The sequence below is a fragment of the Pimephales promelas genome, chromosome 4 (genome assembly GCF_988280905.1).
Source record: "Pimephales promelas chromosome 4, fPimPro1.hap1.1, whole genome shotgun sequence".
Lineage (NCBI taxonomy): Eukaryota > Metazoa > Chordata > Actinopteri > Cypriniformes > Leuciscidae > Pimephales > Pimephales promelas.
Genome location: NC_142772.1, coordinates 6410256 through 6421735, shown reverse-complemented (window position 1 = coordinate 6421735; position 11480 = coordinate 6410256). Strand labels below are relative to the sequence as shown.

Here is an 11480-nt window from a genome sequence, read left to right as displayed (position 1 = left end):
CCTTTGGGCTTTTCGATTTTTTTTTTTAACTTTACAGACTCAAAACACATTTTAAAGGCAAAGTTGGGTTTTGAGTTACTCCATTCATTTAGTTTGATGAATATGAAATTTTCTTTATAATAGGAACAAATCGATAACATTTATTCTTAGAAAACTCAAATTCATTTGTATGAAGACAGATGACAAATTTAAGACAAGGTTCATTTTAACACCTAGAAATTGAGACACACCAAAAGAATGAAGAACAGGGACATTCAAAACATAAGTGCACAATAGACTCTTTACAAAAACAGCAATTGGCTTTATGCAGAGCTACACTAGGCTACTTCCTGATCTTCAGCCTGCTCCTTGTTTCCTGTCTGCCATAACTGGACAAACTGGATTAATTCAGGTGTGCCTGATTATTGTTTTTGTGACTACTGAGGTCAGACAGACACACCTGGATTAATCAGTTTGTCCACTAATGGCAGATAGGAAACTAGGAGCTGGCTGAAGTTCAGGAAGTAGTGGAGCTGTGCAAGCCAATTGTAATATCCAGATGAAATCTTTGGTTTTATTTGATACACAATACCGACCAAGAACTGCCCCAAAAATTTCCCACTCAAATGAGGGAAACATAATTAACCCAAACAAAAGCTACTTGCAGTGTAGAGCCCTGATTTCTGAATAGAGATAATATTTTGGCAGAAATAGACTTCATGACAATACCATATTAAATATGGCACTTAAATTTCATACAGTAATACTCAAAAACTGACCATCAGAATTCAACAACTGCTAGCTAATATCAGACTGAAACCAATGTCTTAAAAATAATGTTTTTCTTGGGTGTGTAATATAGTTATTATTCCAAAATGAGTGAGGAGAGAAGTTATGTAAGCTAAACACCATGTCAAAGGGGTATTTTGTTGATATCAAAACTGCATCTAAGGAAAAAATGTATACAAGTTTATTAAATAAATGGTTAGGGAAAATATTCCACAATTATATATATATATATATATATATATATATATATATATATATATATACATACATATATAAAATAGTGGGGTTTTTTCCCCCCAACCATAATCAATTATTTTAATCGGAATAATACATACAGATATCAAAATTATTCATCTTGAATAAAATAAGATGACCTTTTTCTGTTGAACAAAAATCACAGAAATAATCTAATTAAATCTCGTATATGTAACCTCTTTTGTTTTTTGTTTTTTTTATTTTAACAGGTTTTTTTTTCACAAATACGCCATAGTCAAGTTATTTACTTTTACTGTCTATGGTTATTTGTAGTATATTTCTAAATACGTTTGTCCGTTTTAATCTGGTTTTAATGCTCTGTTAGAAACGCGGAGCCGTAAAATGTCGTAAAGTTAGCTACTGCAGTGCAGTATAAAAGTGACGTTCTTCTTCCGTTTCCTTCCTTCCTTCTCAGATTCAACTACTCGCTTGAGAGCGCGTGTGTGAAGAAGACGTCTGACTTAAATAAGGTAATTTCTTACTTCATAGTTTCACTGATCAAGATTGTTTTCTTTTAAGTTTAATGTACGTCACCTTTGAATAAGTTTAAGGCAGGGAGTTGTATTTTTTTTTACGTTTTAGTGTATCGTATACGTTACTGCACCACGTGGTTGAATAGTGTTGCAAGTTAGAGTCCTGTGCAAAGAGACCAAATCACCCACAATAAAACAATACAGTGAGTGAAAAATTGATTTATTCATGTATTATCTATAATGGGTGGTTTTGGTCCTTGTAGGCAATAAGTTTGTATAAATTGAGCAGGTCTTGTAAGTTGCCAAGCAGAAAATCATAAGTGGAGTTTATCAAATATGGCAAACTCCTCTATCTGCGTGGCTAGATAAACACCAGGTTTGCTTTCATCACTGTTGAACCGTTGCAATGATGACAATGAGGCCTGGGATATCACGACATGTCGTCTTTGCAACGGTTGTAATTTGCAAGTGTATGAAGACCTTTTTTTTGTTTCCCCTCCAGGTGGTTCTTAACTCTCCATGTGGTTTAAAGCCTATTGTACCCATTATATGCAATATGGTAAGTGGTTTGAATTGTTTTGCTTATTTAATTGCACAGTACTAGTCACAGTCTAGTCCTAGTGGGCTTAGGAACTAGTGCAGTGCAAAAATTACAATTCCCTTCTCTTGCAACCCGCTGTTGTGCTCACCAAATAACAGTGTTACTTTTGAGAAGAGACATGTTTAGCATAGGAATTTTATTTTTTTTTTTGCCTGATTTTATTGTTCGCATGTAGTTTCAAAACTGCCGTGTACTTTCAGGTTTTGGGTGACACTCCTGTGAACAGATGGGTCAGTAGGTAAGAATTTAATTGGGATAATGATTACTTTAACAATGAGTTTTGTAATGATGATTGCCTTTAATGTTCAACTGCTCTTATGAACCATGAAAGAGTATGTGCCTTTCTGAACAGTGAAAAACTCCTTGAGTGTGCTTATAATGTACATGTGCTATGCTTTTCTTACATTTCCTTTTATTTTCAGGCTCCAAAACACAATGTTGCCTCAATTCTGTGAACTTAACACAGAAAAACGCTTTTTTTTTCTGAGGATTCCTCTTCAAATGGTAAATGTCACTGCATGTTAGCACTTTCATTCGTTGTAAGTGTCTGCGAAGCCAAGCACAATTATAAATTTGTCATACGAATAACTGTGTTAATAATTTCCTGTTTCTTATGTCACTTACAGTGCAATGCAAGTCCTTATTTTATAATGAAACTTATAATAAAATAGGATATGATTTAATGATATGGTAACATTTATACAGTTCTAATGTCATAGCTTCAATATTTCCCTTATTTGGATGACAAACCCTGATTAAAATTTAAACCACATTTATGGGTTATCTAATTGCAATTAGACTAACTGCAATCCGATTACTTGCGGCAGGCTTAGTATTTTTTTCATTTTATTTGTAATGGATTTTGGAAAAAGTTGTTTAAATGAGGTCTATCCCGAATGGTTCCTCTCAGTAGAGCTTAGTCGTTGGAAATACCTCAGAGATAAAGTCTGTAGTATCGCTTTACCCGTGTTGCTAATACCATTAGCTTTGTGGGAAAACACTGCAGTACATTCAATTAGCTTAAAGGATGTACCTTCGTTTGTCAGAGCAATGTCTCATCTGTGAATTTCTGCTCTGTAGGTGTCATCTGAAGGATGTCCACTAGGCGGCGCACCAACCCTTTGGTGATTGGAGGAGTGTTAGAGGTATGTAATGTTCAATTGGTTGAACATGAACACTAGCCTGCACTGTTGGTATCTGCATACAGTTGTATGTCTGACTGTAATGTTCAAATGCCAGTGCTAGAGAACCTCGACACCTGCTCTTAATGGACCATATATGTCTGTTGTTTGGTTCTGGCAGTGGTCGAGACAAGACCTCATTATGAAGGTTATTGTTCTTCTATGGTGTTAACTGACATTTGGTGTTCCAAGTAGTACATAACATGTAGACTGTGAATTAAAAACCCAATGACTTTCTATGTTGCCTAACTTTGCAATAACACCTACTGTTTGCACTGCTAATTTGAAAACTGGGTAGTACAGCGTATTCCTAACTTTGCTTCCGATCACATTTTCTAGCAGTAGGTCTAGTGAACAAGGTTCCTGCAGGGTCTTAAAAAGCCTAAAATTTCAAAATTACAATTTAATGCCTTAAAAATTCATAAATTTGCTTAAGTATTGTGTTTTAGGGCTTAAATCGTTTTAAACGATTTAATTTTCCTACGTCCATGTAAATCTCATTGAAATGCTCCCACAGCGCTTTGGAATGTTTTGGGGGATTTTTATTCCGTGGCTGTAGTTATTCATTTTGCTTGTTCAAATATAATTCGCTGTAATATGACTACAAAATAGACCAACATGCAACAGCCAATCAGTTTTGTGTTATTGGCGTGTATCTCATATACCACAGACATAAAACGGATTTTATTCAGCAATGGGGAAATGGAGGTTTAGCGATACTTGGCTTTAAAAAAAAATCAGATTTTTGGATCAGATTTTGTTTATTTGGATTTTGTTTTTGCATCACAGCCAAAACTAAAAGCGGAGGTGCTCTGTGTTCTCCACACGGTGACAAGACACCAGTTCTACATTGTTTCAAACGATGTTCCGGACCGTCATCGCTAAATCCTTCAGTTGCGGGAAAGATAAAAAGGCCTACATTACGTGCTTTGGAATAGGGGGATTTTATAAAAACAGAACTTATTTTCATAATCACGGGACCGTTCGTGCTGATTTTCGAATGTTCAGTTTGATTAAATTACTTTCGAATAATTGAGACTGCATTTCCTTTTGTAGGGTTTTTTTTTTTTTTTCGTGATATAGGTCTTAAATATCATTCATAATGGTCTTAAATGTGACTTTGTGAAACCTGCAGAAACCCTGAGTGAAGACTATCTCAGCAGGACCTGTGACATTCAATCCAAATCTCTCATTCGTCATAAAAAACGAGGTTTGTGTAGTGCTTCACATTTTGACAATTCTACTTTATCAATTACTATTTTCTATTAATGTTTACGTTGTTGCCAAACTATTAAACAAAACAAGAAATATTCCTTTTGTAATTGGATCTAAAATAAGCCAAATATTAATACTTGTTTTTTGTGTTTTACACAGCCACAAATTCAAATTATTTTACAGTTGGAGTCGTAATTTTTTAAATTGTCAATGTCATGCTAAACTTTTAAACCATTGAGTTTTTAGTTTGGGGGGGAAAAAACATGCAGGGAGACCTTTATTTTAATTTTTTTAATAGGCTGCTACAAGCTGTTTATGTTAAGGTTTTAAAGATCAAAGTGCAAGGCAAAAAAAAATTCTCTTGGGTTATAAAAGTTATATAAAGGAAATAGATTCTGAACTGCCGAAACTAGTTATCAGAAATTCCTGTTACATGCCTACGTAATGCTGTAACAAATGAATGCCAGCCTATGGTCTTAATTTGCTGCCTGAACAATGTCTACTTTGACCCTCAAAACACTAGCTTCTTTTCCTTTACCCAACAAATCGTGAATTGAAAAGCTCCCAATGGAAACGTATTAATTTGGCAACCTTTCGCAATATGGAGAAATTTATGCTCTCTAGTGTTTTTTTTTTTTTGTTTTGTTTTGTTTTTTCAGGTAATTTGAAAGGAAAATTGTGCAAAACTGCAACAATTTTTCATTTACAGGTCACCTGACGTACGCAAGTCAGTCTTTAAAGCTGGTCCTCCATGTTTGGACCGACGAGGTGGTTCTTAAAGTCATAAATAAAAAATAGAATACTGGATTCTAAATGACAAAGAAATTCCACAATTTATTAAGACCTTGAAGGTGATAGAATGGAGCAACGCCTCGTGGCTGCTCCCAAGTATAGACCATTTCACAAGATGTAAACAACACTGGTCCAGAAGCACTTCCTGTTTCAGTTTTTTAACACTACATAAAAGCTGGGATAAAATACAACCAACAGAACATTTAAAACTGAATCAAAAAAGTTAAACAAACATCTTTAAGATGTTTTCTTTACATGTGAAATAAAGAAAACAGTTACAAACTGAAACAGGAAGTGCTTCTGGACCAGTGTTGTTTACATCTTGTGAAATGGTCTATACCGTAAAACTTCAAATAATAGCCGAGTCCCAAAAAGACGCCCGTCTCTTTTACACGCCTGGTGTGACTGCTGGTTTGGGTAAATTAAAGCTGGTCTCAAATCGAGGCCGGCTCAAATTCCTTTCTTTTCACGCCTACAGCTTCAATTTAAAAATAATGGCTAGTGTGGTAGCTGTGATTTTATACAAACCTACCATAATCCATTACCATGATTTTTGGAATTACTTATTGCGAGGGGCAAAAAAACATTGGTTAATGGAAATCATGTCATTTTTGCAATAGTTTATCGACATTTTAAAGGACATGGAAAAACTAGACTACTATACTGGAGCCTGGAAGAGTTTGATTCGTTTTTGTGTCAACACTTTTTAGCACTGCGTGTCCACTGCAAAAAACTCGTGCTGGAATTAATATGGAAAAATGGTTCCCATCTTTACCGCAATTGTCATGAAGTAACATCGGATCACTGTCAAGTGCTGAGGAAGCCTCCATAGCTGTAAGCTCTAGACGAATCAGAACAGACTTGGCTGTCTGACCAATCAGGTTCACTGAAAAGAGGGTTTTAGAGATTGAATCCTTTATGGAACTGTTTCAGACACTGTAAGAAAAGGTTACTTGGTACTAGACGGAAGAAGAAAAAAAACTCTACATTTCTCACATGCATTGTAGTATGACGATCAGTGTCGGTGGTGTGCAGTCATTCTCCCATAACTAAGCCCCATCCCAACACTCCAAGATGTTCTCCGGGCAGGATATCAGCCTACCGCCACCTGACCTTTTTAGAAGCCTTGAGACATTGTTTCGATAGCTCAGCGTGTTTTGATAATCCGGTTTTGTGTTGTGCCCACAGGTCCCATATGGTGAGATTGAAGAATAAATGCTGGCAGGGTGTCGTTCTTACACCCAGTGCTGTGAAATGAAAAGTAAGGCTTCTGTCTTTTTGGTCTTGAACATACCCAGTTGCATGATGTATTTGGTCATATTACCAAGGCTTTTAGGATATCTGGTTCCTGACTTGCTGTGGACGTGACCAAAAATTAAAACCCATCCTAATGAGTCTGTTTGTCAGATTTATTAGGAACACTTCAACAAATGCACTTTAACTCCAAATGCAAGGTTCTACAGGTTTGTTTAATTGTTTCTTCTTTATCAGGTTTGGATTCGGAGTGAAGGGTTTCCCAGCCAGACTTGCAAGGTGAGAGCCATTTCATGTCTTGGGATCACTTTCAAAGGGGGTCAGCCACTTCTCCTCACTGGCGATCCTCAACGCAGTGATCCCACATCAGTGCCCTGTGAGGTGTTATGCAGCATTTTTTGCTAAATAAAATGCCTGTGGTCTTTAGGGGCAACACCTGATACTTCAAGCCATCTCAGTGGCATATATTGTATTAGCTCTTTGATTATGAATGTAATTGCCCTTTGTCTTTAACAACAGTTGGTGCTGATGAGATCATACTGCGTGGGAAACTAAACCTTTCGCTGCTTTGGAGTTCTGTTTTAATGCAGTTTTCAATAAATGAAGTTCAAAATCAGTCTGTATGCTTTGTTTTTCTTTTCTTTTTTTCATCAATGTGTTTGACAAGGGTGAAGTATTGGACTGGTGTAAAATCCCTAACAGCTTGCAAATAGTGTATGCGCATGCAAGTTAGCAGTTAAATGATTACTTTATAACAGGCCTTTTGTACTATTAAAACGCCGTCCTTGTAAACAAAGTATTTAACTTGTTTGGATATTGTATTATTCTATGTTTGAATCATTTGACTGCAAATTGTTCTTTTAAATGAGGCAGTGGAAGTTCAAAAAGAAGTTTGTTGCAAGATAAAGTAGAGAACTGTACAGGATCTGACGGCTACATTTCAAGTGAACCATTTCATAATGCTTCAAGTTTTACATGGAGGATTTCTTAAAGGGATAGTTCAGTTTGTCACTTTTGAAGTTAATTTTTGATTTAGCTTACCTCAAGGGCATCCAAGATGTAGGTGTCTTTGTTTCCGCAGTATTTTCAATTGACATTTTTCAAACCGTTGCCATCAGTCATACACTGGAGGCTAAGGGGGTCCACCAAAAAGCATGTACGGGGAAGACAAAATTAAACCTGATTTGATTTGTAAATGTAAGTACACATTGATGGCCTAAGACACGAAACGAGCGGTTTGTGTCTGTGTGAGAACCAGTGTTGGGAGTAACGCATTACAAAAGTAATACATTACAGTACCATATTACTTTTTGCTGTAACGCAGTAGTGTAAGGCATTACTAATCAATTTTCAGTAATATTTTACTCGTTACATGTTCAGTGAGGCTTGTATTACAGTTGTATTACAGTGTATTGTCTGCTTTTACTTCTTAAAGGCAACAGACTATGTGAAAGTTTTAAAGCAGTCTTTTAGTGCCAGTTCAGATCGGTCGCGTCTGTAACATTGTTTTTTCCTCATAAATGCGAACACGAAAACTAAAATAAAATGAATATTTTAAGTTCTATGGAGACTGGAGAGCCAACCCTTCCTCATCCGATTTGCGCAGTGTAATTAACAGAATTACAAAAAATATATTTTGCCTCCTATTTTTTTTGTCACGCATGAATGTGTGTCTTTTCCCTAATATTAAAAATAAAACATAGACTGATATTTGTCTAATGTCTGGAGTCCTTTAAGGAAGTAGCCTATATATGTTTCAATACATGAATTTTCTTATTTCAAGTTTTGACTGCAAATGTCATGTTCATAATGCTGGACTTCCCCAATTTTAAATAATTTATCCTCAACTAGTTTTGTGGTGTGGGTCTACGTATTTTATAATGTTAACTTCAAATAATACTAATAGCCTAATGTAAAGATAAGGCAGCATTGGATCTGGACGGTAAGGAGAATAACGCTGGAGTTGGAAGAGGTGTGTCGCGATTCTGTAGGTTCGTGGATCTGAGTCGTGTGGCGAATCGCGATTTCGGTTTCATATTGCATATCGTTACAGCCCAAAAGTTAAGTTCTACTTAGTTATTTTGGTGAAAGTAACTCAAAAGTAATACATCAGTAATGTAACGCATTACAATTCTGGGACAGTAATATTGTAAGGTAATGAATTACTTTTAAATAACAGTAACAAGTAGTACCTAATGTATTACAGTTTGGAAGTAACTTGCACAACACTGGTGAGAACGAACGGTATTGATATCGTTTTTACCTCTTGTTATCATAGCCATGACAAAATGATCTGACGGCACGGCCGCTTCGGTCTGCGCATGCGCCGGAAGTGATCGCTTGCGCGCCTACGTCACTCTTTTGTTTATACAGAGTTTTCGGAAGTTTCACCTTTCACTACATATTTAGATGTACGGGAAACCGCAATGGAAAACGATTTCGGTATATCTAAATATGTTTAGTAAAATATAAAACTTCCAAAATCTCTGTGTAAATATTGAGTGACGTCACACGCAAGCGATCACTTCCGGCGTAACATTGAACTGATTCAGTTCGGTTCAGTTGGACATTGCACAAGTGATTCAGATCACTTGGACGTCACTGCGATTACACGAGGTAAAAACGATATAAATACTGTTCGTTTTCTCATAAAAACCGCTTGTTTTGTGTCTTAGGCTGTCAATGTGTACTTACATTTATGAGTCATTAAATCATGTTTAATTTGGACTTCTCTGTGCAGGCTTTTTGGTGGATCCCCTTAGCCTCCAGTGTATGACTGATAGACAACAACGGTTTGACTGAAAAATGTCAATTGAAAATACTGTGGAAACAAAGACACCTACATCTTGGATGCCCTTGAGGTAAGCTAAATCATATCAAAAATTAATTCCAAAGTGAACTATCCCTTTAACTCATGCAATAATGGGAGTGTTGATGTTTTCTTAATCAATGGCCATTCATAACTGGACATTTACTGACGAGCCTTAAAAGGAGCTGCCCCTTAGAATGGGTCATTTCAGATGGGCCAAAATGAGGGTTGAAAATAGTTTTTCTGCATATACTTTTTTTTTTTTTTGTGAGAAACTTTAATGAGTAAACCTTAGAGAACATTAAAATTGAAAAGAGAAATGCATGTCATGACCCTTTAAATTTTGATGTCTGAAAGCCTCGTGCAGGTTGGTTCCCAGGGCTTCATGTGGGTCATGAGGTTCAGATTAAAAGATTCTCTCTGCAGAACACTGCTTTTAATGCTCCACTTCTGCTTTGACAAGCTGCCTTTGAGTGTAACTAAGCCTTTATTTGTGAGCTTGAATGTTCTGTTGCTGATCTTTGGGGAATGTTTTAAAGTATAGTTTTCAGCTGAGCATTTCTTCATAAGGTGTCTAGTCTGGAGTGAAAAGTCTATAGTGTTGCTTTAGCCTGAACAATGGCAGTTAAGCATTTTATTTTTTTAATCTTGTTAATTTCCCCTTGCACTTTCCTGAAGCCTTTTTGTTTATTATTAAAGAAAAAATACAACAAAAAAAAAAATTAACTGAAAAAGGTGCAAAACATAGATGTAATCTGATGTGAAATTACCTGAACTTTTTGTTTTTAAACATTTAGTCAAACTAAGTTTACAGAACATAATTTTTCAACAAATAACATTTTCACTGCTGGCCAAAAGCTGAGCTCCGTTTGAAACATTAATTTGCTATTTTTAGTGTCATAACTTTTAAGTGTATCAAGAAAGCAGGCTGGTCCTTGAAAGACTCAGTTAAAACTGTGGTTTTAAGGGCAAACAAACATACACTATATTAAATACAAAACCATCCATCGCCTGTGTGAGTTTACCGTAAGCTCTGTGTTTTGAGTGGTAGTGCTGAAAGAAACCGCATCTGAAGAGTTCTGTCCTTTGAACTGAACAATGCCTGTCCCTGTGAGAGATCAGAGTGTCTCAGGGATCTTATCACAGCTGCACACAAAGAATACTTGTTGTTTTATGACGCTCTGCAGCACCGGCCCTGGTTACCAATAGTCAGCACTTGTGAATTATTAAACTTCTGCCTTCATTATTAGATGACGCACTCTGTGCTAAATTAATGAGTGTCATGATTTAATTATGTATGTTTATTAAATGCACATGATTGATTCAAATTACTCAGTGCTTTTTCCTTGTCATGTGTTTTTTCCTGTTCAGGTTTTAAAACTCTGCAAATTGAAGTATTTTTTTTCCTCAGGTAGTTTCATTCCACATCTAATCTTTAATCTTGAAAAGAAACCAAAGTTCCACCTATATTGTATTTTTTCCCACAAAAGATGAAGGCAGAACAGTTTAATATTGATTGAAAAAGCTACATCACATCTGTTACACAATGATTTGAAGGATTTTGTTAAGCTCAAGAAAAAGTCACATACTAGGGAGAATGTGACTGGTTAAATTGGCTCGTTCCCTTAATTTAGGAAACTGGACCAATTTTAGGCAGTGCTTTTAATTTTGAAAGTTTTTTTTTTTTTTACCTCGCTAAAAGTGCATTTTTTTCATGCTGGATATCAAACAAACATTGTCCCAAGCCCTGTGATGAAGGGGGTATTAGGCCCTCTATTGTATGACCTCATTAGGCTTGATGGAGAAAGTGCCCATCAATAAAAATGTTGTCCTAAATTAAAATATTTGGCCATAGTAGTCTTTATTTAACTGAAATGACTAGATGTAGGCCTACTAGCTGGGCCCCATAAATGTTAGCTGTGGCCCTGCCCCACCATAGCTAGTAGGCCTACATCTAGTCATTTCACTTAAATAAACACTACTATGGCCAAATATTTTAATTTTGAAAAACTTAAATGATTGTTTTTCTATTAAAAAACAAAAACAAATGACATGGTATTTTATGACTACATTTGAAAACCAAAGTGTGCATCGGTGAACTTCGCAGCACCGCGAACTACATATCCCAACAT

At 36.0% G+C, this 11480-nt stretch overlaps 1 long non-coding RNA gene and 1 other non-coding gene across 3 annotated transcripts; both read left to right on the top strand.

The window, feature by feature from the left end:
• Positions 1 to 1404: 1404 nt before the first annotated feature.
• LOC120472380 (uncharacterized) lies at positions 1405 to 7155 on the top strand. Of its 2 annotated transcripts, XR_016168224.1 has the most exons (9): positions 1405 to 1493; positions 1999 to 2055; positions 2298 to 2335; positions 2520 to 2601; positions 3178 to 3242; positions 4414 to 4488; positions 6474 to 6546; positions 6777 to 6818; positions 7059 to 7155. It is a non-coding gene; the product is annotated as an uncharacterized LOC120472380 (long non-coding RNA). The 2 variants fall into 2 exon arrangements; XR_005620964.2 differs by lacking the exon at positions 4414 to 4488.
• On the top strand, positions 2977 to 3110 carry LOC120472503 (small nucleolar RNA SNORA18). Its single transcript, XR_005621049.2, has one exon. It is a non-coding gene; the product is annotated as a small nucleolar RNA SNORA18 (small nucleolar RNA).
• Positions 7156 to 11480: the final 4325 nt, after the last annotated feature.